Consider the following 26,262-nt stretch of genomic DNA (forward strand, 5'->3'; position numbering starts at 1 on the left):
GGGATGGTACTTAACTAAAAGCCACGGCCGCTTCCTTCCCTCTTCCTTGTCTATCCCTTCCAATCTTCCCATCTCCCCGCAAGGCCCCTCTTCAGCATAGCAGGTGAGGTCGCCTAGGCGAGGTACTGGTCATCCTCCCCGGTTGTATCACCCGACCCTCAGTCTGAAGCTCCAGGACACTGCCCTTGAGGCGGTAGAGGTGGGATCCCCCGCTGAGCCCGAGGGAAAAACCGACCCTGGAGGGTAACAAGATAAAGAAGAAGAAGTAGTAGTTAGTGTGATTAGCTGCCACCCGCCCCCGGAGGATCGGGTTCGATTTCTGGCTCTGCCACGAAATTTGGAAAGTGGTATGAGGACTGGAACGAGGTCCACTGGGCCTCGAGAGGTCAACTAGGTAGACGGGGGTTCGATTACCGCCTTAACCATCCTCAAGTGGTTTCCCACTCCTCCTCCAGGCAAATGCCGGGATGGTACTTGCCTTAAGGCCACTGCCACCTCCTTCCCGTTGCCTTGCATATCCCTTCTAATCTTGCCACCCCCCACAATGCTCCTGTTCAGCATAGCAGGTGAGGCCGTCTGGGCGAGGTGCTGGTCCTCCTGTCCAGGATATTTGCCTTGAAGTGGTAGAGGTGAGATCCCTCGCTGAGCCCGGGAGGAAAACCAACCCTGGAATTTAAATGACATCTGCAAGGAACCTCATTTTGAGATAACAAAGAAAAACTATCTGCAGTGAAATATAATGAGTTGTTAGAATATCCATGTAATTTAGGCGTGGGTTGCATGTAGTCCTTACTGTTTCATGAGCAAATTTATGACACATTTCTTGTCACTGAGGGTACAGAGCATTTCAAATTTTATTCACATGTGGGGTTTCTCAAAGGAATGGTGAACCTTGGTGTTAAGGGTTAGGCCTACGTAAATAACTCACAGACCGGGTACTGTGAAGTTTTTCATCAGTTTGATTATTTGTACACAGGGTATATGTAATACAGATCAATTTAGATTATCAAAATTCTAGTTTCAGCATATATTTAGCACGGTACACAATGCTATACTTGGAGAAAATTCTAGTTTCAGCATACATTTAGCACAGTATACAATGAAAAATGAAATGGCTTGTGGCTTTTAGTGCCGGGAGATCCCAGGACGGGTTCGGCTCGCCAGGTGCAGGTCTTGTTTTGATTTGACACCCGTAGGCAACCTGCGCGTCGTGATGAGGATGAAATGATGATTAAAGCAACACATACACACAGTCCCCGTGCCAGGGAAATTAACCAACCCTGCGGCGAATCGAACCCGGGACCCCTGTGACCAAAGGCTAGCACGCTAACCATTTAGTCATGGTGCCGGACAGTATACAATGCTATATTTGGAGAATCACCCAGAAACATTTTCATAAAACTGGATTAAACAAAATAGTTCAGTCCAAATCACGTACATTGTCAACAGTGGGCCAATTGCAAATTTATTCAAAGAAAGTTTCGATTTCTTTCTCTGGAGAAATATAGGGCTTTAGTTTTTCATGTCCTCAGTCCAGTTTTGTATTAATCGGAACGAAATATTCAGGATATGCTAAATCGTGTAGAAGGGACACTTCTACGTTGTTTTTAGTAAGTTTGAAACTATGAGGTAAATGCTTGCAATAGAATACCTGGAAATGACAGTGCCAGGATACTGAAAAGAATAGGTGAGGTGCATACATTTTGAAACTGTGAAATCTCGCTTTTCGTCTCTGGTCAGATGCCGTCCTTGAGACTCTAGGGAGAGGACATTCCTTTTGCAGTATTTAGGCCACATTGTTTTTTAATTTATAACGTATTTTGTGCCAACCATTTTGACAGTAATCTGGACTGTTTAGTGGAAGAAAGAATAAGCTCTGTGTACTGCTATTGGGTGTATATCCTACTTTATGTTTGTATTTTTATTAAGCTGAAATTCCAATCACACGGGAAGAAATGCCCTCTAATTGGGAAATACTGATCAACAGTTTTGAACCTCCCAGAATCCACCAGTGCGAAAAACATTCTAATAACAGTATATTTTTTATTTTGTCCTGGACAACCATCAGAAGAAGCATGCAGATATTTGATTCCGGAGCAATATCATCATTTATGTAATCAATAAAAAATGAAGACACTTCATTTGGACCCTTATTGCCTATTCCTTCATGGTATGTATAGAATTTAGCAGTTTCATTTTTAAGGTTATGAACATTGAAAACACATAACGTCAGTTGGCGCAGACGGCTATTTGTGGAAGCAGTAGGTTTTGTACAAAGTTAATGCAGATTCCTCCAACTTCCTGACCTGTCATACATTTTGCGTTTATTTCTTTCATGGTGTTGTAGAACTTTTATGCACAGCAGCTGCAACACGTTTTGCAACATCGTTTAAAGATGACTTTTTATTTTCAGCGAAAGCTCTCCAATTTTTCAGCATACATCAATTCAAGGACTCCTAAAGAAATCGAAAACTTTTCCTGACATAATTTTAAAAGGTAAAACTTGTATTTCACTTTCGACTCCGCATGCATAGAAGTAAACATTTTTCACATTAATTTGACATTCAGATTTTCACTCAAATAATGATACTCTTTTGCGGATACTTTCGTAGGAAATGATGCAATGAGTTTTTCAATGTTTGCAATGTGAGACTCAGGTATGGCATTACCAGGTCGAGATGTCCCCCAGAGATTTTCTAAAGAGCGTCCTTGTGACAATTGATTACACAGCCTACGTACTCTATCACTTGTTACGCTGTGGATACTCATAAAAGCCGTTCTACACGCTAACTGATTTCCATGTGATGTTAAAACAACGTACTTGAATGAGTTGGTCTTTGGTTTCTTATTAGTGGAGTTGTTTCTTGAGAGTTTACGTCTTACACTAACATGCTGCATTTCAATCAAACTCTGCAAGTAGGAATACTGTTCATTTTTTTTATCAAGGTCGATGAACCGAGAATACACTTCATTCACATCTCCTTCAGTGAGTTTGGAGTATCACTTCAATTTGCACCTTAAAATAAAGAACGAACAGCCCTTATAAACCCCCATAATGAATAATTCGGTGCTCTGCAGTATAAACATCGTAACCCATAAAGTTCCGGTATAATCAAGGTAAAATTCGACAGGCATGAGAATAAAGATATTGCACGTCAAATACTGAACAATGCACTATTGTCGAAATGAACCAGTATTATTTATATTTAGTACAATTTATTAACGTGTTACTATGTAGGCATAAAATGTTCGTGAAATATGCATACTCACTCTCCAAGTTACACCCCCCGAAGGGCCAAGGCCTACCTGAAGGCCTGCAGATTGCGAGGTGTCGTGTGGTCAGCACGACGGATCCTCTCGGCCGTTATTCTTGGCTTTCTAGACCGAGGCCGCCATCTCACCGTCAGAAAAAACCTACAACCTGTTTTCCAGTCATTGACCGGGTCAGGGATGTAATGAATGAAGCAGATATAGGCTGTTAGTTCGATGGGGTCGCCACTCCCAAAGTGATTTATTAATGATGCTATCAAATGAGAATGGAGAGTGTTGCTGGAATGAAAGATGACAGGGAAAACCGGAGTACCCGGAGAAAAACCTGTCCCGCCTCCGCTTTGTCCAGCACAAATCTCACATGTAGTGACCGGGATTTTAACCACGGTATCCAGCGGTGAGAGGCCGACGCACTTCCGTCTGAGCCACGTAGGCTCTTCTCACCGTCAGATAGCTCCTCAATTGTAATCACGTAGGCTGAGTGGACATCGAACCAGCCCTCAGATCCAGGTAAAAATCCGTGACCTGGCCGGGAATCGAACACGGGGCCTCCGGGTAAGAGGCAGGCACGCTACCCCTACACCGCATCGAATTGTTTATAGACACAGAAGTACTTCAACAGTCCGACTCGTTGGCTGAATGGTCAGCATACTGGCCTTCGGTTCAGAGGGTTCCGGGTTCGATTCCCGGCCGGGTCGTTGATTTTAACCGCTTCTGATTAATACTTCTGGCTCGGGGACTGTGTGTTTGTGTGCGATCCAACGCTCTCCTCTTCATATTCAGACAACATACCACTCTACCAACCACCCCAGAAACACGCAACAGTGATTACATCCCTCTCTATGGGGTTGGCGTCAGGAAGGGCATCCAACCGTAAAACAGGGCCAAATCCACATTTGCAACGCAGTTCGCACCCGCGACCCCACAGGTGTGGGAAAAACGGCAGGAAAAGAAGACGAAGAAGAAGTACTTCAACAACCTAAGACAATCAATGAAACCCAATGAATGGTACTGTACTTGCAATCTTGTCCATGCAGTTTAGGTTCTCCATTCCAGTTCTTGGAGCCTTGGTTTTTAACACGTGCTTTCTTGATAATCTCACACTTGTACTCTTTTCCATTTACACCTTTTTTTTCACTTCACAAGCTGCATCAACTTCCTCTTCGCTCGACATCTTTAACGTTCGTGAACACAAAACGCGGGAAACTACACTGGTGCTGGCGCGATCACGCAAACCACACTACCTATGGCGCTCTCTCTCAGGAGCTCGGAGAAACCACACATCTACAGCAGAGGGGCTTCTCAATGCACCGCTAACTTCGAACACGACGTCTGCCTTCAATTATGCTAGTATATTTAGGCCCGGTTTCATCAACACATGTTAGTACTTAACAAGGTGTTAAATCATTTTAACATACAATTTAAGAAAATTTGCGTTTCATCAACAACTGTTAACGTTAACATATGTTAAACTGCGTATTAAAGTTAACATCAGCCATTTCCCATGTTAAATGGCTAACATTAGCATCTAGCAACCTGTTCCAAAATGGCTGCTGCTGTGAATCTTCGCTTAGATGCGGAATTGCTCTATTTAGATCTTTTACACAATAATCCTGATCGAAGAAGAGTTCAGCGACGTAATGACTTTGAAAATTTGACGGATGCAGAATTTCTTCATAGATATCTACAGGTTATCGAAAATAGTCCTTGCTAAGGTTGTTGACGAAATTCGAGTGAGGTTGGAATATCCTACGGAGAAACTTACCTCTTTCTCCAATGTTGCAGGTACTGATAACATTAGGATTTTTTTCTACTGGTTCTTTTCACATAATGGTCGGAGACAATGCTGGAATTTCTAAAGCCACTGTTAGTAGAGTTGTTTGTCGAGTGTCTGCAGCAATAGCATCCATGAGAAGGAGGTATGTAACATTCTCTTCAGTAGAAGAACGTCAGCGAATTATCCACGACTTCTATGAAATAAGCCGTTTTCCTAGTGTTCTAGGTGCAATAGATTGCACACATGTAAGAATCAAATCACCTGGAGGCAATAGGGCCGAAATATATCGTAATCGGAAGGGATATTTCTGTGTTAATGTTAATCAGGGATATAGTTGCTGGGTGGCCTGTTTCTGTACACGACAGTACAATATTTACCAACTCCCATATCAGAGCACAGTTTGAAGTGGGGACAATTAACGGAGAGATTTTGTTAGGTGATAGTGGATACCCGCTAAGAAAGTATCTGTTAACCCCATTGAATCCCTCGCGGACTTTCTCCCACACCTCGTCCTTTTCTTTTATCGTCAAGCTATCTGTGCGCTTGCACTCAATAACTTCCGTATATTTACTAACTAATTCAATTAACAACTCCTTTTTGAAGGAGGAAAAATTAGAACTACGACTCCATTTCACTTCATGCGCCATATTTAACAGCTGTACACAAACAAAAGCGCATCGGAGCGCGCTGTAAAACAGCACGTTCGTACCACTGCCTCCTTGATTCGCACCAGTTCGCAATGTTGGCAGAGTTAACAGTCGATGAAAACTTTGATGAAACGCAAGAAACCTAACAAGATGTTAAATTTTTAACTCAGTATTAATGAACTACTTGTTAGTTACATGTGTTGATGAAACCGGGCCATAGGGTTTCTCCTTGCACTGATGCATCTACCTTCAGAGAATTCAGAAATATGGCTAACTCATTTTCCGTAAAATGTGCAGATGTGGGGTTTCTCAAATGACTCATTCAAATACAGTAGATAATGAAATGAAATTAAAAATAATGCCATTTAGTATTAATAATATAGAGCAGGCATTCGTGTGTTTGGTGGAATACATATTTTGTTCAGTGTTTAGATGCAGCTGTTAAAATATAGTGAATGACGTCTCTCAGAGCAACTTGTTTTTTTGAAATGTTAAAACGTATATAGGCCTTGTATAGGGTAGCCCACCTAAGTTTCCACATCAAAATCTTCTGACTAGTTGAAGATAGCGATATATCGTCGTTGCACATCAAAAAACCACTATGTTCCGGGCTGAGTGGCTCAGAGGGTTGAGGAGATGGCCTTCTGACTCCAGCTTGACAGGTTCCATCCCGGCTCAGGCCGGTGTTATTTGAAGGTGCTCAAAAACGTCAGTGCCGTGTCGGTACATTTACTGGCACGTACAAGAACTCCTGTGAGACAAAATTCCGGCACCTCAGCTTCTGTGAAAACCATCAGAAAGGTAGTTAGTAGGACGTAAAAATCAATACAATTATTAAAAACTACTATGTGAAATATTTTAGCTCATAACTTTAATCACGAGCTCGATAGCTGCAGTCGCTGAAGTGCGGCCAGTATCCAGTAATCGGGAGATAGTGGGTTCGATCCCCACTGTCGGCAGCCCTGAAGATGGTTTTCCGTGGTTTCCCATTTTCACACCAGGCAAATGCCGGGGATGTACCTTATTATTAAGGCCACGGCCGGTTCCTTCCCACTTCTAGCCCTTTCCTATCCCATCGTCGCCATAAGACCTATCTGTGTCGGTGCGACGTAAAGCAAAAAAAAAAACTTTGAACGGTAAGGTTCTGTCATCTGAGGTTCAATAGTGTGCGAATATTGTACTTGTTTAAAGAAAAGTAGTTGTCGCGCATTCGCCAAGACGACGTAGGTACACAGCTATATCTACCGGCATGATGTCGTACTGCGTACATTCGGCCTTCTGTTGTCTTGCCTTCCACAGATTTATCTGAGAGACTTAAACAGGTAACCCATAGGTTACACGAACAATGCAATGAAATGAAATGGCGTATGGCTTTTAGTGCCGGGAGTGTCCGAGCACACGTTCGGCTCGCCAGATGCAGGTCTTTTGATTTGACTCCCGTAGGCGACCTGTGCGTCGTGGTGAGGATGAAATGATGATGCAGACGACACATACACCCGGCCCCCGTGCCAGTGAAATTAACGAATTAAGGTTTAAATTCCCAACCCTACCGGGAATCAAACCCGGGACCCCTGTGACCAAAGACCAGCACGCTAGCCATTTAGCCATGCAGCCAGACACAATGCAATGATAACATCATACTTGAACTGTTCAGTGAAAAATAGTATCTTTCAGTGAAATGAATCAATCATTTTTCTTTTTCGTTCTAAGGTTTACCTCTATCGATAAGGACTAGAGAGAGCAGCCCACGTGGTGGCCAAATCAGTATGGTCTGACGCCGTGGATGGTCGGTTCGAGTCCCGTTCGTTGAAAATATTTCTACCACCAGAATGTTGGCCGGCAGGGTAGGAGAGGTAGTGTTATAGATTTTCTAATCACGAGAATGTGTACCAAAAGCATGGATTAAATGCTAATCCCCTACGCAGTGCTTATATGGAGTGAGGGCATTTGACGCTACTGATGGTGGTTCGTTTTGGATAGTTGTATGTAGCATTCTCAACAGTACGCAGATCCATAGGCGTCAAAGTACAACTCCGAACTACAACTGCACTCAGTGTGCTTTGTAAGGAAACAGTACAATACTAGTTTTGAATCCATTCGAATGCCGTATAAGACCTGGAAAGTGTAATTTTTCTTAATACAATTTTGGAATTTCCAATTACTTTATAGATAGTAATTTCGACTGTCAAAGCCTGGCTTATGTACTAATATGCAATATATGCCCTGTGTTGTAATAAGTACCGAGGCAGTAGAGGAGGGATCCCTCGCCGAATCCGAGGGGAAAAGCAAACACTGGAGGGTAAACGGCTTAATAAGAAGAGGAAGAAGAAGAAGAAGACATGTCCGCTTACAGTATGTTATTTGCCACGCTCAGGCGTTCACAATAAAACCCGCTAGTGCACAGCGTTAGATAAATGTAACACAGAATATGCCTGGAGTCGGCCTGTTCTGGAGTGTAACAATGAGAATGTTACACATTGTCTAATTCATAAACCCATTATTAAGAGCATATCTCTTAATTCTACAATTGTGGACGTCAGAGGTAACAATAATAGGCGTGAGGCCTCCGAAGAGGAGGCCTGGCGCAGATCTTTCGAGTTGACGCCGTATAGGGGGCCTGCATGTCTGTGAGAATTCTAATGATGAAGACGGCACACACCCAGCCCCCGAGCCATCGGAATTTCCCAATGAAGATTATAATCCGCGACTCGACCGGGAATCGAACCCAGGACACTCTGGACCAAAGGTCAGCACGCTAATCATTTAGCCATGGAGCCGATCGACGTCAGAAGTAAACTATCGTGACATTTCACTAACTTTACAGGAGAGCTGAAAGAAGCTGCTGAGGCCCATATATTATTACCTTTAAATCAGGTCGAATCGCCAGTTCTGACCATGTAAACTATCGTAAGAGCCAATACTACAAGGAGTGCGGCGGACAGCAAAATGCTGAACTGTTGCATGATCACTTACCAATGTTTATGTTTATCGCTGGTTTCTCCTTGCACATACGATAGTAGCACGTAATTTATCTACATTCCTGGGAAACATACACATTCAATAGTCTATCCCTAAAATGCCACATGCGATGAAAACTTCAAAATCTTCGTTTTTGCATTTACAACGTAAAGAATTAGCAATTGTGCTAGAGATTGTTTGAATTTGTACCTCATGTTTTCATCGCATTATGCAGAAAGAGTAAGGATAACTTATACCATTTTTATTCGAGCTTGACTCCTAAACTTCAATAATTTAAAAAAGAGTAACGACCACGTTTCATTTTTGATATTTTGTTTACCATTTTTAGCGACGAGGATACATATGGCTGAAGTGAGGTGTTACGTATATTTAACGCTGAGCACTAATGACAGCAGATTTATTTGCAAATCAGGTTTTGTATCTTTCATTGCGTAGCTATAGTTACATTCCTATCCTTCTTTGTTACTTCAAACTATTAAGGCTTCTTTTATTTAGAGAACCGGCTTCGGTTGTAATATCATGCTTCAACGTCCAAGAAGAGGTTTCATGGTTCAATGAGCTCTCAGTAAACTCTTCACAAGTTTCAGTTTATCGATTTTTCTTCGGGAACAAGGTTTTGGGGCCTCTGGAACAGTACGAGAAAATCATATACCGTAAAATAATCCCCTTTCAAAAAGAAAAGAAAGAGATGGAGAAAAATTGAAGAGGTTTTATCTTCTCTGCTGTCAGTGAAGAGGATGGGCAGCTACTGTGTAATTGGCATTATAATTCTGCTGTTTGTGCAGCCACCAATGCACACGGAATCTGCTCAGCTACAAATGTAACAAGCTTTTCACCAAAGTTAAGAAAGTAGTGTACATCCAAGTGACACAGCCCTCCCTGCTGACAGAATATAACAAATATATGGGTGAAACAGATAGAATGAATCAAAAGTTTAATCAGTACAGGATACATATCCTTAATAGAAAATCGTTCTGGGCCTCTGCTCTTCTTTGGCTGCTGCAAGGCTAAGTAGCTCAGGTAGTAGAGCGCTGGCCTTCTGAGCTCAAGATGGCGGGTTCGAACCCTGCTCAGTCCGATGGTATTTGAAGGTGCTAAAATACGGCATCCTAGTGTCGGTAGATTTAGTTGCCAGTACAAGAATTCCTGGAGAACAAAACTCCGGCATCTCGGCGTCTCCGCAAACCGTCAAATTAGTTGATTGTACGTAAAACCAATTATAATAATTATTAATGCAAAATTATTTGAAAACAGTCCGCCTCTGTGGTGTACTGTTTAGCTTGATTAGCTACCACCCCTGGAGGCTCGGATTCAATTCCCGCCTCTGCCACGAAATTTGAAAAGTGGTACGTGGGGTGGAACGGGGTTCACTCAGCCTCAGGAGGTCAACTGAGTATAGGGGTGTTCGATTCCCACCTCATCCATCCTCTAAGTGGTTTTCCGTGGTTTCCCACTTCTCTTCCAGACAAATGCCGGGATGGTACCTAACTTAAGCCCACGGCCACTTCCTTCCCTCTTCCTTGTCTATCCCTTCCGATCTTCCCATTCCCCACAAGGCTCCTGTACAGCATAGCAGGTGAGGCCGCCTGGGCGAGGTTCTGGTCCTCCTTCCCGATTTATCCCTCGACCCAAAGTCCTACGCTCCGGCACACTGCCCTTGAGGCGGTAGAGGTGGGATCCCCGGCTGAGTCCGAGGAAAAAACAACACTGGAGGGTAAACGGATCAAGAAAGAAAGAAAGAAAGAAAGAGAGAGAGAGAGAGAGAGAGAGAGAGAGAGAGAGAGAGAGAGAAGGAACGATGATTTGCAAAAGAATGGAAAGACAAGTTGAAGCTGAGTTGGGAGATCAGTTTGTCATCAGAAAGAATGTAGGAACACGCGAAGCAATCCTGTCTTTACGTCTGATCCTACAGGATCGAATTAAGAAAGAAGAACCTACGTACATCGCATTCGTCGACCTAAAATAAGACAATCTAATGTTGATTGGACCAACAAACTATTTGAGATTCTGAAGGTGATCAGGATCAGATACCGAGAAATAAGAATTATCTGCAATCTGTACAAAAATCTGTCTGCAGTGATAGGAATCGAAGGCTACGAAGAAGCAGCAGCAGCAATCTAAGAGTGAGGCAAGGCTGCAGTTTGTCCCCTCTCCACAATATTTGCATAAAACAGGCGATAAATGAAGTCAAAGAATAATTGGAAAAGAAATCACAATCCAAGCAGAGGAAATCAAAACTCTAAGATTTGACATTGTTATTTTTATCTCAGTCTGCAGAAGATCTGGATAAAATGCTGAATGGTATTGAACCCGCGTGATAGGGGTCGTAATTTAATCATGATTTGATATATGAAAGAGAATAGGGTACATTTATTGAAGTACAGAATTTTAGTTGACAATATTTCATCTGAGTAATGTTGAAACGCGAGCTGGTCGCGGGACAGAGCGGAGCCTGGGGGATTAGCTTGTCACAATGGCTTGAGAGCTGCCTCTCAGCACTATTAATTTACCAACTCGAAGATACGGAGGTACACAAATAAGTTTCATACAACCGAGCTCGATAGCTGTAGTCCCTTAAGTGCGGTCAGTATCCAGTATTCAGGAGATAGTAGGTTCGAACCCCACTGTCGGCAGCCCTGAAAATGGTTTTCCGTGGTTTCCCATTTTCACACCAGGCAAATACTGGGGCTTACCTTAATTAAGGCCACGGCCGCTTCCTTCCCACTCCTAGCAGTTTCCTCTCCATCGTCGCCATAAGACCTATCTGTGTCGGTGCGACGTAAAGAAAACTAGCAAAGAAAAGTTTCATACAGGAAGAGAAAGGCCAGCCGAGAACAATAGGGATGTTGCAACATTTAGCGCTGTGAAGGTATATTTGTGTCAGGCACAAAGTTTCCGCTACGTCACGTATTCTCGGAATCGGAGAATGGAAAAGTACAGAGCCCCAAGGCATATATTTTTCAAGTTGTTACAGGTGAAGATTCAAATAAACCGCCTGTTTTAGCCCAATCACAAAATTTAGTTGGCGACCCAGGAATACCATCTTGAAAGATATGAATGAAATGTAAATTTAATTTCGAAAGTAATCATTAATAAATTATTGCTATTATATGGATCAACTTAAGGAACTTTTTAGAGGTCATGCATGGAAGAATAATCAATAATAAGTTGCAAATTAAATAAATTGAAGACTGAATCTCTTGGAAAAAGGGCATCTTGTATGCTATTGGCTGAAAGGTAACCACGCCGTAAGAGACGCTGTGAAACCCGCGAAAAATCAGGGAGCGATATCTGTCCATATCTCCGAAATCTATGATCGTTAGGAGATCATATTCAATCCAGTGTATGTTCCAGATGAGGGGATTAGTTTCATATAAATTATAATTTCCAGTTCGGAATGCAAGTGCCAATTTGAGAAATCCACCCCCTCTCTCCAAGACATGACGTCAGCTAAGCCACCAGGAAGGCCTTCATCAATAAATACGAGCGCAAGGAACACTCACTAGCTTATTCTGAAATCATTTTGACGCTAAAACGTCGTGCGCCGCTGATTCAACATTCATTTGTACGGACGACCGCAGGTATTACATAATGTGCTCACGCTCGGGCGAAGTGACTTGTAATATTTAAATCAGGTCGTTGTGTTCCAGTCAGTCGAGTAAAGTTAGATGTTCCAGATCATGTTACGATCTGAGCTTCCGATTTATGTGTAACATGAAGCCAAGTAAATAGATAGTATTTGTAAGGAGTGAGAAATATAATTCTTCTTTTAAAACAGTAACCGCAGAGGTACGATACTGTGTGACGAACGGTACATGGGAATAACAGTAATTAATTGAGCCTGTACTTTAGGAAGTCGAACCGCCATCATAATGAACACTTCAAGAGTGCGACGTGATTCGGACGAGCCGTGTCGGACACCGTGAACCGCGTCGGGCGATCAAATCGACACTCCGCCGTTTGTGTCTAGTCCTTTGGTGCGGGGAAAGGACGAAGATAAAATAGTGTAAATTAATTAATTTGGGTCTAGGGTGCTTAAGTGTTATTATATTATTCAAGTGAATATCAATGTATCAGTGTTAATATTTGGAATAGTAAATCAGGGTCGTAATTACTTAATCGGTGTAATGATGGCGGAACGCCAGGAAATCAAATGTGAAATGAAGCCAGCCGTTATGGGGGAGTAAGCAGAAAGGGTCAGATGCGTCTCTCCTCTGCTAAGCCCGCCAAGGATTTCAACTACAAGATGAGTACCGCTATGTAAATATATTTGGGAAATGTTACCGTGATTAAGGGAAGGGAAGTAGTTTGATTTTTGAATTCATGTAACATAATGGATCGCTTCCCGATGCCACTCTAAATTTGTATAACGGACGGGATTAAATGATAATAACGTAAATGTCGGGTCGAATAATGTATTCAGTTTGTTGTACAAATAATTCTGTAGGTGTAGGGTAGTGAGTTAAGTCATGCATGTATTATCATTATTTGATAGACGAGATTTTTCGACATTTGATTTTGTGTAATGTTCAATTCGACCCGGAGTTTGCTTTTATGTCAGTCATTTGACGACAAGTTATATAATAATGTTTATGGAAAATCCAGCCATGTGTCATGCCAGCTGTTGTTGTGTTGTTGTGTTAATATTCTCTAATTCACGTGATCAAAAATTTGTAGGAAATGTCACGAACTAATAATAATAATAATAATAATAATAATAATAATAATAATAATAATAATAATAATAATAATAATAATTCATGAGATATCGTCTTTCTATGTGAACAGTGAGTAATATTAAAATAAGAAGGGATAATATGTTGAGTTTATCGGGAATCGTTAATGGCGGTATAGTGTTCTAATTCGGACTTAAAAGGTGATAATTTAAATTTGTGAATTATTAATTATGAGTAATAATATCGGTGCTAATATGCCTTAAATGTTAATAAACGTATTGTTTAAATTACGGTCCAATATTTTATAAATGTTAGCTATCTAATCTGCGAGTATTAGCCGGAACACGTGGGACTAATTATTATGTGATTATGATTGTCAAATTTTGGCGAATATTACTTCGGGCTGTTGCGATTATTTGTGGAGAATGACCTCAGAAGTAAATTTGATGTGAAGAGAGATGTTATAAAGATCACGCAGTCCGGATATAAAAATGTCGTACGATGTCGTCGATGAGAAAAGATGTCAGTTAAAAACTCTGTGATTAATAAATGAATAAAATAATCTTGAGATAGGAAGAGAGATAAATTCCGTATGGGAATACTTACCGTATAATGAAACTGTGTTGAAATATAATGTGATACGAAGAAAGGTATGAAATTAATGATAAACACAGAGAAATGAGTGTACAAGTACGGGCAATGTAACAGAGTAAAATTGAATTACGTAGAGGGCAGGATTCGAACCCGTGACAGCATGTACGAAATAAATAGACTGCGCTGATATTCGTCGAAATACTACGGACCTAAAGATAATGAGATGTTCAGATTCCACGTAAATGATCGTATGTTGTGATAGTTAAGAATGACGCGTGATGATAATGATGATACCGTAATAATAATAATAATAATAAATATTGCAGATCAAAGTTGGACCGTGTTAAATAAATGGACGATGATAAATATGCTAAAAGGGAATATAACTGATGATGTGAAACCGATAATAATAATAATAATAATAATAATAATAATAATAATAATAATAATAATAATAATAATAATAATAATAATAATAATAATGTTAGGACGGTGATAAATCGTCGTGGTCAGAATAATAATTAATATTATAATAATAATAGTAATGACATCCTTTTTGTTGATCATTGAATATTTGTAAACACGACCGGTATATTGAGGCGTTTGCGGACGTGACCAACTCATAACTAATAATATCATGAGTAATATCAGAATAATAATAATAATAATAATGATAATAATAATAATAATAATAATAATAATAATAATAATAATAATAATAATAATAATAATAATAATAAAAAATCACATGAGTGATATCATTATAATAATGACAGTAATAACATTTGTATTTTGCATCTCGTAATAATATTGATCATAATCAAAACGTGACAGTTTCAGGAATCGTAGAATATAATAATAATGAATTAAATTATTGACGACGACATCCCTTAGCCTGAGATTTTGAATGAGAATAATAATCATAGGTTGTCTCGTAACTAGCCGGCTCAGCGCGAGTCAGGTTACCGTAATACCCTATTTGTTAATTTTGCTTGCGGGGTGAGAAGAGGTTATCGGCCGGGACTTCCGTTACATCATTTGTCGTGGCAGAGTGACATTAACCTACTGAGCCCACGTGGTTGAGCTTGGCAGTAATTTAGATTATGTGTAAAATATTTGTAGATGCTATTTCCAGTGGCATGGCGTCAGCTGGATGTACAGTATAGGACCCGTTCATGAATTACACTATCCTAAAATCATCGTAACATCACCCATCCCGAGTGCCGACATCGGGAAATGTAGATAGTCAGAGGTACTCAATCTAATTTGAGTCGAGAAGCCGACGATAAACCTAGTTTATGCTCGGGCTCTCGATCAGAAGAAGGCTCGTCCTTGTGGACCATCAGGTCATACGGACACGGGTCCTATCTCAACGTGATCGATCAGTGAATTATACCCCAGGTAGTATTTCTTTTCCAGGATGAACATTATCAGCGTATTGTCACCACTTGCGGTGAAACAAGTGACCTGTTGATTTAATGTGTTGTCAAATTAATTGTTTTTATCAAGTGTATCAAAATTCAGCGCGCCGTATGGCGCAATAAACTGCTCCTTCCGGCAATTATTTCAAAGGAAACCATTCTCATAATCTTTTTATTGTAGTTAGATGTTATGCCCTTTTGAAAGTTAAATGTCAGTTCCTAGTCCTATCATGGAGTCCTTAAATTCATGCTTACAATTGAGCTTTCCCCACGTTTTATTTTTACATGCCCCGTTCATCCCTGTGTTCGCTGATGCCTCTATATTTATGATTTTATTGACTTAAAAAATGAACCGACACCCCTGAGATAAATGCTAGTCTAGGACTCAGAGGGTAGACGGGTGCAGTATGGACACAGACTTGGGCAAGGAGTAGGCCTAATTTCAACGTCATTAGACTTGTTACAGCGAAGAAGAGGACCCTGGGATTATGAACGTCCTCAGCAGGACTAGAAGAGGATTTGGACCTGTTATCCACGTCAGCACCATGAGAGGCTACGAGACGATAAAGGCTTTCCTGATGTCCGAACCATGGATTTCTCGACATGACGATAACTACATAAAATCTAAATATTATCCAAATAAATGCACGGTTATGTAATATGTAGCTCAGATAACTTAGGTTAATAATGTAAATTGCATGTATTCTTGAATTAGGGAGAGACTCGTGAGTAGTCTTCATATTGTTTTAAATGTATTCATCTAGATAAGAACTGAAATTCTATAATAAAGGCGAAATTTTCGGGCCTATCAAATGTAAATTCAATGTAATGCATGTGCGTGATTTAACGATGAAATTTCAAAAAGGTTGAGAGTGCTTTAGAATTAGGAAAGCAAAATACAGATTTGTATTATTGATGATTTCAAACCGTAATATGTATTTTTTTCTTTATGGAATATTCAATCTATTTTTGGTAATGCAGGGCGATAGTGTCTTCAAAATGCCAGTATTGGCATAATAATCATGAGGATAGGAAGGCACTCTTGTTTTAATGTAATTTGCATTTGCTGTATTAATTATTTGAGTAAGTTGTCACAAGCCTGGACACGAACGAACGCCCTCCTATTTTTAGATGAAGTTTTTCTTTTGTGTCAACAAGTCTTTTTTTTTTCTAGGGGCTTTACGTCGCACCGACACAGATAGGTCTTATGGCGACGATGGGATAGGAAAGGCCTAGGAGTTGGAAGGAAGCGGCCGTGGCCTTAATTAAGGTACAGCCCCAGCATTTGCCTGGTGTGAAAATGGGAAACCACGGAAAACCATTTTCAGGGCTGCCGATAGTGGGATTCGAACCTACTATCTCCCGGATGCAAGCTCACAGCCGCGCGCCTCTACGCGCACGGCCAACTCGCCCGGTGTCAACAAGTCTAAGCATTTCCCTAATATTAGAAAAAAATTATGGATATGTTTAAATCTATTTGAGATTTCTGTCTGAGTTCAAATTGTAGGAAAACATAGTCTGATTTTACTATGCAATCGACTGGATGTGAACCTGGATGTTCTAAGTCTATGGATGTGGCGCTGAAAAGATGAATAGTGGCTTGATTTAAAGAATTGTAAGCGGGCAGAGAATTAATAAGCCAATGGATCTATGGAATATGATAAGAGGATATCAGTTGAAATGATATATTTACCACGATGTTTTTGTCAGGGAGACGTTTTGCCTCGCCTTGAATGTATTTAAAAGGAGTGATCTCCGATCACCTATTAGTAGGTGTCGTTCTGTGTCGTTTTAGAAAGGGTGCGTGAGCACTCTCTTGTTATAAGGGGTCTCTGCCAAGAGTATTGTTGGAGCTTGTCCACCAAGACTGAATGATACGGGTTTCGCATAAATGTGGTTGCATTTAGAGGATTTCTTTTATCTCGTTCATGTTTATTTCTGTAAAGTAATTAAATAACTGGAACGCCAGTATTGTATGGTTTGTTGACCTTATGAATAATTGAGATAGGGAATGTTTAGAGAGCCGTTTGTCGGTAGCATCCTGGAGACCACCGGCTCGAAGTCAAAGGCAGACCATGGATTTTTCGTCACAGACAAGTTTTTAGTGTTGTACAGCCAGTTGCATGTGTTTATTGCTTATACTTCTGTTTTATAATATGTGTACATAATTTTTTAATATGTTGTTTGAGATGTTTAATGATATTGTTTAAATTCTAAAACGGGTTGTCTCATTATTTTGTCACCAGGTTCATTGCGATGTGGGTTTGATTCTGGACTCGACATATAATTTTATTTGATGGTTGTAATTTTTCCCACTAGTGTTAGGTAATTATTTTGTTTATCAGTTAATAGAATATTTGTTAGTTATGCGACCACTCCAAGTTGTCTCCAATTTTCGCATAAATAATGAGTTCCTTCTAATAGTGAAGAAGGCTTGTAATGAGAACCGTTGCAGTTACAAGGATATTTTGTACTTACCAAGCATTCAAAGTAATGATAATATAGGTGTACTAATTGACATGTCAAAAGAAAAATATAATAAAAAATGATCAACCGAATAAATAGACAAACATTAACGAATTATTTAAAATTCTCAATGAAAGGAGTGACATCTCCAATTTTTTTAATTTAGCCCATCGGACATTGTATATTTTGTTTTTATTATTGTAGAATTATTTAGGGCTGATTTCAATTAATTATGATTTTATCAAGGAATAATAAATCGGTTTTTAAACTTTTCTTTGCTTGTCATTTTGACGTAAAAGAAATGCATCCTAAATTTTCCTCCGTTCATTTATGCCTTTAAGTTAGTTTAGTGTTGTATTTATATCTTATGCGGCGAACGCACCGTGATTCTATGGAACGGAGGGGTGCAGTTGATCCTTGCACGGTCGAAAGAGCTCTTGTTCACCCATAACTTTGAAGTTTATTTTTCTTCGCTTTCTAGATGAGGTGGCATTTGACTCTAAACTCAACAGGTCCTATACCATCGAACGCCGTGGTGTATGGAGCTATATGGCGGTAGCCCGAACATTTTGGGGTCAATGATGCTGTCGTATTGTTCTATGGGGCAATGGCTTGAGTGGTGTGGTTGCAATACCTTGGTTAACACCTTTAGAAAAAATCCGTTAATCTCTTCTGTTTGCTACTGTTAAACTTTCCTTCCTTCACGTATGTAGAAATTTCTCGTTAATACCACGCAGCCGAAATGGACCTTGACTTCCGTGACTTCGGGGGTTGCTTTCGTACGTGAACGGTAATTAATTCACATTCGAGAAACAGCGAGGCTTCGCCGACTTTCCAATTATTAGAAGTTTTAGTTTTTCAGTTTTCGTCATATTAGACTCCAGCATCACTGTAAACTTTTCTTTACTTGTTAACTATCCCTCATAAACCACAAAAGTCGCATTGCACAGTTAATATTGCACAAAATTCGAGTTACAAATTATTTTTTTCTTCAAGGGGGGAAATATTTACTTAGAGAAATCGAGAAATTCGTGTAACCGAATTTCGAGTAATAGAGAAATAAATACACATGAAGAATAGGACATACGGCAGGGAAATTTAAGTTACTTCGAGATACTGAAAAATCGAGAAATGGAGGTTCGAGATATCGAGGTTCGACTGTATATCTAGGCTAATATCACTCTGCACGGAAATTGTCAGGGCGGTTTTGTAAAATCAGTGGAAATTATTCGTTTTTACAATTTGTACGTAGAGGAATTGCAACTTGATCGAATCTAGCAGCAGTCTCTCGCAACACCGCGACAAGCTCCTCCCAAAAGACCGGCACCAAATTATTGAAAAATAAATAGCAATGAAAATTGATACCGAAATACCACATTGCAGATCGAAAATGATCAGATCGTATTATGCACACACACACACACACACACACACACACACACACACACACACACACAAAAGATATGGCGTATGGCTTTTAGTGCCGGGAGTTTCCGAGGGCATGTTCGGCTCGCCAGGTGGAGGTCTTTTGATTTGACTCCCGTAGGTGACCTGCGCATCGTGATGAGGATGAAATAATGATGAAGACGACACATACACCCAGCCCCTGTGCCAGCGCAGTTAACCAATGATGGTTAAAATTCTCGACCCTGCCGGGAATCGAACACGGGACCCCTGTGACCAAAGGCCAGCACGCTAACCATTTAGCCATGGAGCCGGACGTATTAAACATAAATTTTGCTGAAAATGTAACTTGTGTCACATTTATTCGAAAAAAATGTGTAATGCCAATGAGAAGTTGGTGTAGTGTCAACTCATTTTCAAACAAGATCTCTCTGCACGAAGTTAATAATAGATTAGGCTTATCATTTTTGTGGTTTGATATTTTTCAAACTTTATTTGAACAATTTTTTTACTTAATTTTGTTCGTAGTATATTTTTCAGTGTTTATTGAAATATTATAACTGAGACCTCTGTATCGGTTACAGAGTGTAGTTCTGTAGTTACTGAAAAATGAAACCAATTAAAGTGGTATAAGTCCAGGATACTCCAGCATCCTCCAGGATCTTCCGCGGCTGTGTGATGTCATGGGTGACGACATTGGAGGTTAAGGTTTAAAATAATGTATAACCCCTTGTTTGTATTCTTCTTTCATGGCACCCATAAAACGGGCACTCCCAAGCAGGGGCGGCCTTACCTTATGTGCTTAAGTGCTGCAGCACATTGCCTATTGGAAAAATAAATTAGTTTAAAAATATTATCTATAAACAAATACAGTGCATTGGAAAAGACGTCAGCCAAAAAAATAGGAAATTATTCAACTCCCCTCACAACCAGGTAACTACTGGTGCGCTCCACGCCGGGTGCTGTACGATCAGAGCTCAGGGAGAATTTCTAAGCTTTTAGCCAGAAACCAGGAACTCTGCCTTTTGCGTATGCGTGCAGAACGTTTCCTATACAAAGAGAATGTGTTCCGACAGGCTGCGGAAACAACAGCCAAGACATCACTTCACAGCGATTCTTCGTTCGACCACAGAGAGGCAGCACTTGCACTAGTCACACTTGCATTGCGACCGATATGAGAACGTGGCAGTTGGGACCCTCTTGACTCAGCGGTAGTATTTAAGAGAGGACCGCTCAAAGCAAACGGGAAAACAAAATACTATAGAGCTGTTCCCGCCAGGTCGTTTAATACCAAAGAGGACAGAATACTACCAACTTGCCTATTCCATAGCCACATTTGTAAATCGATGAACTATAAAAATTGTACTCTTTATATTGTCAAAATAAGGACATGATATTGTGATTCTTTAATTAAAAATGTCTAGTTTATAAATGACACTATAAAAACATAACATGAAATTTTGCATTACGACGTTGCTGGTTTTATTTCAATGATATTGGTAACATTGGGAAGTTCTGTTTTTTCGCGCTCACGCCAAGTGTTTGAGTTCGTGAATATTTTGCCATTGCAGGTGTTATTGTGTGTTTAATTATATAGTTTTTTTATGAGGAATGTGTGTATGTGTTGGGGTTGTTTGCGTGTTTGTTCAGTGTGGAAAACTTAGTGGAGAGTTTCTTGAAAATCACATACCGGTATGTTTCTAAATATTTCTTTTTTGGAGTGGGGATATGTTACAGCACACACCACTGCTCCCAAGTGTTCAGTCAGGGTCGGCTCGTCTGACTCCGAGAGAATATGTCCGACGTTCTTGTAGCAGATCTAATGGCACTTCACGTTCCCTGAAAGTAGTCTCAGCAGTTTGTTTCCATGTTGCCTTAGGACGCCTCTTCCTCGTTTCGGCTCTTCGATGGCAAGGGCTTACTGTACTAAATGGTGTTCATTTCTTCTTCTGACGTGACCATACCAGCGACGTTGATTTTCCTCCATCTTGTCGCTGATGAAGGATCCTCGCACATGTTCATTGCGCATTGTGTCATGGAGAGTGACTCTCGCCGACCATCGCAACATCCGCACCTTTGTGACATTCGTTCGTTGGTCATGCTTTTTCTGCCTTGCCCAGCATTCAGAGCCGTACATGAGAGCCGGCTGGACAGGGGTTTTGTACACTTTGCCCCATAATTTGATTGACATCGATCGGCTTATCACACAGAACACCAGTAACAGACCGCCATTTCGTCCAACTAACGCTGATGCGGTGCTTGACATCTGCATCGATCTTACTATCAGTTGTGAAGACTGATCCAAGATATTTGAAATCGTCCGTCATCGTCAGTGGTTCCCCAGCAAGGAAGACAGTGTTGCGTGGGCGCGCTTGCCCTGGCAGCGCAAAGTTCAAAAACATTTAATCTGTCTTCTTGCGACTTATTTTTAATCCATTTGCCCCTTTGTTTGTATAACTTGACAATATATATTTTATTACTTCTACCTGCTGTAATTAAATATTTATTAGTTATTTATAAGTTTTACATTTTATTTGAGGGGAACAGCATTTTTATATTGGCAGGCGGGCCCATATGCTATATCTACGTTACGCCCTTGATCTACCCTCATCTAAACGTAGCGTAACCGTTTCCAACAGGATGATCTCTGAAAGTGCAAAGAACCAGGTTACAGCATCTTTGAAGAAGCATTCCGGATCTACTGAATGACAAATAAATTTTGGCTTGGGCAAGAAGTATCGATAAAAGATGCAATAGTTTCACTTATGTTGAGGTTTTCAGTATTTTTATACTTAGTGGTTATAACTAGAGGTTGAAATATAGAACAAGCCTTGATGCTTGACTCTTTGTTGTTTACATTGATCTAACATCTAGGTCATCGGCCCAACAAGTGCTGTTAGAAAGTATTTCACAAAAGCGATGAAAGTAAGAAGTGCCACGAATATGTAGCCTAATTTTTGCTCTATTTCCAATTTTTTTTAAACTTGTCATAACATTTAGACTATAAAATGTTCAATATTTATTTTATTATTTCAGAATTTGTTGACTTGTATATGTTTTCATTTAGATTAAGGATCTTCAACCCACAGATTGGAAAAGAAATTGTACAAAAACGATAAATGAAATGTATTTTTCTATGTTGTTACTTCAGTAAGAGTACTCTTGGTGGAAGAGAATCAGGTAAACTGGCAACGCAATGCTTTTGAAATGGTTAAAAAAAATCGTTTTGAAATTAGTGATGAAAATGTAGCTGTCCCCCAAAATTGTGGAATATCCCCCTTTGTTTACTGTCTTGTCCCTCATTCTTTCCTTCAACAGTTGGTCATCATCATCATCGTCATCAGACACCACTGATATGCGTTTAGGGCAGTCGCCCAGGTGGCAGATTCCCTATCTGCTTTTTACCTAGACTTTACTTAAATAATTGCAAAGAATTTGAAAATTTATTGAAAATCTCCCTTGGTAAATTATTCCAATCCTAACTCCTCTTCCTATAAACGAATATTTGCCACAATTTCTCTTCTTGAATTCCAACTTTATCTTCACCTTGTGACCTTTCCTACTTTTAAAAACACCGCTCAAACGTACTCGTCTACTAATGTCATTTCACGCCATCTTTCTACTGACAGCTCGTAACATACCACTTAGTCAAGCAGCTCGTCTCCTTTCTCCGAAGTCTTCCCACCCCAAACTTTGCAACATTTTTGCAACATCACCCAGAACAAATTTTGCTGCCTTTTTCGGATTTTTTTTCCAGTTCTCGAATCAAGTAATCCTGGTAAGGGTCCCATACACTGCAACCATACCCTAGTTGGGGTCTTACCCTATTAATGAATGACGTTCGCACAACGGACGTGTTTTTTTCAATTTCGGGTGGCTATTTCCAGTCGAGTGAAGCTCTTGTAAGGCAGACCCTCCGATGAGCGGGGGCGGGATCTGCCATCTGTAGGTAACTGCGTGTTATTGTGGTGGAGGGTAGTGTTATGTGTGGTGTGTGAGTTGCAGGGATGTTGGGGACAGCACAAACGCCCAGCCCGCGGGCCACTGGAATTAACCAATGAAGGTTAAAATCTCCGACCCGGCGGGGAATCAATCCGGAACCCTCTGAACCGAAGGCTAGTACGCTGACCATTCAGCCAACGAGTCGGGACGGACGTGTTGACATGTTGCAAAACATGTAGGCCTACTTGACATTTGAAATCCGATGCGTGTGCCGGTTTTCGGATGAGTTTACATGTCGTTGAGTGGTGAACGAGTCACTAGTTCGACTACAAAAGTTCACTCGGTCTCAATCTCAAGGGAACTGCTTTGTTTTTAAAACAAATTGGCTTTACGTCGCTTCAACACAAATACGTCTTATGGCGACGATGGGACAGGATAGGTCTAGGAGTGGGAAGGAAGCGGCCGTGGCCTTAATTAAAGTACAGCCCCAGCATTTGCCTGATGTGAAAATGGGAAACGATGGGAGACCATCTTCAGGGCTGCCGACAGCAGGGGTTCGAACCGACTATCTCCTGAATGCAAGCTCATAGTTGCGCGCCCCTACCCGCACGGCCAATTCGCTGGGTAGAAATGCTTTCAGGACAGTCAGCTGTGTAACTCTTGAAGAACACATATTGAATCACCACACTTATACGAATGGTTTACAACACAGAAGTTCTTTATACATTCAGATGGAGAAAACTTCCGCGATCAATGCAGTAATTCGTTCTTCATTCGCTATTCATCGTGCAAGTTAAGTTTTCTTAGATCATTTGTGAACTCTGACAATGACCACTTCGTGAAATGTAATTTACATCTCCTACAGGTCCTCTTTCTGTTCAGAGGAATGCAATTTACGAACCACCCGTAGGTTAATTTCCGTCGTTCTCTAGTGAACAAGGTTTTCCATTAGCAGCTAATACAGTTAAAATGTAGACATTGTGTAGCACTTTAAGCGGTGTCAACACCATTCTCTTCTGGATGTGGAATAGGTTCCTTGTTAGAAATTCTCAGCCGGTCTCTTTTTGTATCAGGAAATGAACTTCTTGGCACATATGACCAATCTGCATCAATTATTCTTACGTAACACTCTTTTCATACTTTATTATTTACCTGGCAAGATGAAGGCCTTCAGGCCTTCTTTCCCGCCTAACCAGGCACTGAAATATGCGTATATTACATTACAATAATTATATTAAATACAAATTAAATGAATAATAATACAAGAATGATGAGAGATGAAATTAACTTAAGTTGAAATAAATAAAGCATAATAAAAGGAAAAGATTCTTAAAACTAATATCCTACATGTACAAAAGAGGTAGTGCATAAACATTAAGTAAGTAAGTAAGGATGTATTCTGCCCGAAGGCAGGTCCGAGCCTCCGCAGAGGTGTGCCTGAGCCGGAGTTTACGCACGGTAGAGTGGCCAGTTCCTTTCCGCTCCTCCATTACCTTACCCCCCACCAACAGCACGTGGCAACCCATCCAAATCTTGACCACGCCCAATGTTGCTTAACTTCGGAGATCTCACGGGATCCGGTGTTTCAACACGGCTGCGACCGTTGGCATAAACATTAATAACATTTAAAAAATAAAACGTTTAAGAATTTTAAACTAATCTTCTACTTGGGCTTCCATAACAATAGAATAGAATAGTTGTGAGTAACAGCATCAAGTTTACATATGATCCTTATTGGTGCATAAAATATATCCATGCATCCGGGAGATAGTAGGTTCGAATCCCACTATCGGCAGCCCTGAAAATGGTTTTCCGTGGTTTCCCATTTTCACACCAGGCAAATGCTGGGGCTGTACTTTAATTAAGGCCACGGCCGCTTCCTTCCAACTCCTAGGCCTTTCCTATCTCATTGTCGCTATAAGACCTAACTGTGTCGGCCCGACGTAAAGCCCCTAGCAAAATATATATATAGATCCAAAGTGCTTCCTTGAAAGTGCGAATAGCGCTTAACCCTTAGATACTTTTGGGAAGTAGGTTCCACTCACGACAGGCAATTACTGTGAATGAATTATTGTAAATGAAAGTTCTATGGTCAGGTAAAGCAAGAATGGAATTATTAATAGATCTAGTGTTAAGACTGTGATGGGATGAGAGGTATTTGAAATACGAAGTAAGGTAAAATGGCTGTAAAGAATGAAGGGTATGCACAGTGCGACGGGTTTCTAGTCGGGGCCATGATAGGTGGTTATATGGAGTTACATGGTCATAGTACCGTAGGTTGCAGACGTATCCCTTTCTGAAAGAACTATACAGATTTTGAGGAAATTCACTGAGTTGCTGACGGTTCGACTCTTTACTGAATGATCACGGCTCAGAATATTTCAGAGTGTCCCGGATTCGATTTCCGGCCAGGTTCGGGATTTTAATCGCATATAGTTAATTCCTCTGTCTCGAGGACTCTGTGTTTGTGATTTTTCCGCTGTGTTCCTCTTCGTACACACACAACGCATCACAGAAACTCCCAATATTAAATATATTCCTTCACAGGGCTGGCGCCAGGAAGAGCATCCGGCCAGGGGAGGATTGGGGGAGGGCGATTTCCCCCTCTCATCAAATACTTACCCCGGCTCGTCAAATAAAAATTCCTTGGCTTTTATTAATTTCCTTTTTCGACATGTCATAACTCTTTCGGACCCGGTCTACATATATGCGTGTCTGGCTTCTTGTTTCCTGTTAGAAAGTTCAAATCTGTACTTCATATTTGTGTAGGCTTTGCTCTCTCTGTTGCAAGTGGTTAACGCTCCAACATTCGCCGAGGAGCTGCACCACTTAGTTGTAAAATGTAAATGTATCCTTTCCTTTCGAAAGACGCAAACCGTTTCTGAAATTTTCATGAAGTAAAGTGGAGTGTGCAGTACGTTTCTTCACTGCTAAAAATTCCTTATAATTGCAGAGTATTAGGAAATGCAAACTGATGTAGAAAATAGCATGAACCGGAGTAAAATTGTGACACCCCTCAGAATGAAGGACCTAAGCATTATGTGTCATTTACTTTAATTGTTTAAATGTTATGTAATTACAGTTAA

Source organism: Anabrus simplex, chromosome 2 (genome assembly GCF_040414725.1).
Source record: "Anabrus simplex isolate iqAnaSimp1 chromosome 2, ASM4041472v1, whole genome shotgun sequence".
Lineage (NCBI taxonomy): Eukaryota > Metazoa > Arthropoda > Insecta > Orthoptera > Tettigoniidae > Anabrus > Anabrus simplex.